This window comes from Olea europaea, unplaced genomic scaffold (assembly GCF_002742605.1).
Source record: "Olea europaea var. sylvestris unplaced genomic scaffold, O_europaea_v1 scaffold1422, whole genome shotgun sequence".
In the NCBI taxonomy this organism is placed as follows: domain Eukaryota; kingdom Viridiplantae; phylum Streptophyta; class Magnoliopsida; order Lamiales; family Oleaceae; genus Olea; species Olea europaea.
This window is the reverse complement of record NW_019231751.1, coordinates 116204-118361: the sequence shown is the minus strand read 5'-3', so window position 1 is coordinate 118361 and position 2158 is coordinate 116204.

Sequence of the window (2158 nt, the reverse complement as noted above, 5' to 3'; positions counted from 1 at the left end):
AATAGTCCCAATTTATCTTATATGAAAGATTGGGGCCATGACGCTTATTTGAAGCGCCTTAAATCGGATAAGTTTGAGACTAAATTTGATAAATACATATTTGTGAGATATTCAAAGGAGACAATTGAATGTAAATTCTATTATCATGAAGAAAGTCTTCGTCTCACGACATATCATCTTTTTAGAGAAAATGTTTACTCTAGGAGAGGACAGTGGGAGTAAAATAGAATTTTGAAAGAGTTCAAAAGTCCACAGATATAGTTAACTAAGTAGATAAATCTGAGTTTGATCCCATATCTGATATGGGACATACTTTGGATCAGGAAGTAAAGACTCCTGAGGACATGACAGCTCTATGTGAATCTAGTAGGCTCATTCGACCGTCAAGAAGGTGCGAATCCATGATCATTAATCAGTGATCCAGGATAATGAACCTGCTAGTTGCAACAAAATAAAGTCAAGTGTTGACTTAAAAGAGACAGCAAGAGGCCATGAAACTCGAGATGAAACTCGGCGCAATTGAACAAGGTTTGGACCTTGGTCAAGCCTCCTAATGGAATAAAGCCCATAAGCTTTTGTAAATAGAAAAGGTCGATATGGATATGAATATCCATATATACAAAGCAATGCTAGAAGCAAAGATTAAATGTTGACCTTGGTGAAATATTTCTCTTGTAGCCTTGCTTAAGTCCATTCGGGTTTTGTTTGCAACAGTTTCATATCGTGACTATAGGTTAAGAGAAGTCTCTTGGAGCTGAAATCTTAGATTTGATGAAAAGTTAAAGTGTTTGATTTTATCAAATTTGAAAACGAATTGTGTGTTTACAAGAAGATAGTGGGAGCATTTTTCGTATTCCTAAAATGACATCCCTATATTTCAATCGTTGAAATAATGGTTGTTAAAGGATTTATTCATAAACGATATGTGATAAGCAACTTGATCTATAGAGGTAGATCTAGAAGATTGCTTAACTCATCCCAATTTACATAGATGAAATCTTGAGAAGATTTCATAAGGAGAAACTGGTTTACTTTTAAGCGGTATGTTGGAAAGGTTCCAAACGTGAAGCAAACGTTAATTCAATAGTAGAAACCTAATACATGAATACTTCACAAGTAGCAAAGAGTTGCAATATGGATCATGATGTTCATAAATGAACTTGGAGTGGTTCCTGATATTGTTGATCACATACAATAGTATTGTGATAACAATAGAGCCATTGCGAAAGCAAAGGAACTAAGGTCTCATCAATGATCCAAACATGTATTAAAGCGGTATAATCTCATCAGAGAGATAATACATAGAAATGACGCAAAGGGAAGAGCAAATTTCCACATTTAATAATATTGCAGATCCACTGACAAAGGGTTGTCGTAGTATAAACATGATTGTCATGTAAACTTATGATATTCGATACATAAGTGATTGGATCTAGTGCAAGTGGGAGTTTGTTAGTATTATGCCCTAGGTCCAATCAACTTTGGACATAAATACTTTTATATGTAATTAATGCAATTAAATGGCAGATCTATTATTTAATTAATAGACAATTAAATAAATAATAGAGTCCGTAGATTCAAATATTTGTAATTTGTTAATCACAATGAGTTGTGATTGTGAGATACAAATTACATCTGATTGAATCTTAAATCATCCGTGGTCGTAAGTAATAACGAGATACGGATATCGTTATTACGGATGGACCATCACGTGTGGCATTTCTTACTTGTGAAGTAAGTAGCTGATCTCACAAGTTAAAGTGTGGTGACACTTAAATGAACACGTGAATATTTTGTTATAGAACAAATTATTGGATACCCGTCGAGAGATTCCACATGGATAACTATCTGAGTGTCGGTGGTTAATCTCTAACGTTCGGTAGTGAAATCGGTCCTTTGACTTGAGGTCATCATGGTACCTTATATGAGGACAGTCATACTTTGACGGTGTTGGATGTTGTTCTGAAAAGGGCCGCTAATACGACATCGTTCGGGTACGTCAAGAATCGTATGAAGGTTGTGATTGATCAATAAATGATTCGTCACTCTTAGATAGTAGGAGATTATGATCTGCGTTTCATTCAATTAAGTCAATGATGGAATCCTTGGCCAAGGTGTACTCATAAGTCGAAAATGAGTTTTCGATTTATATTGACTT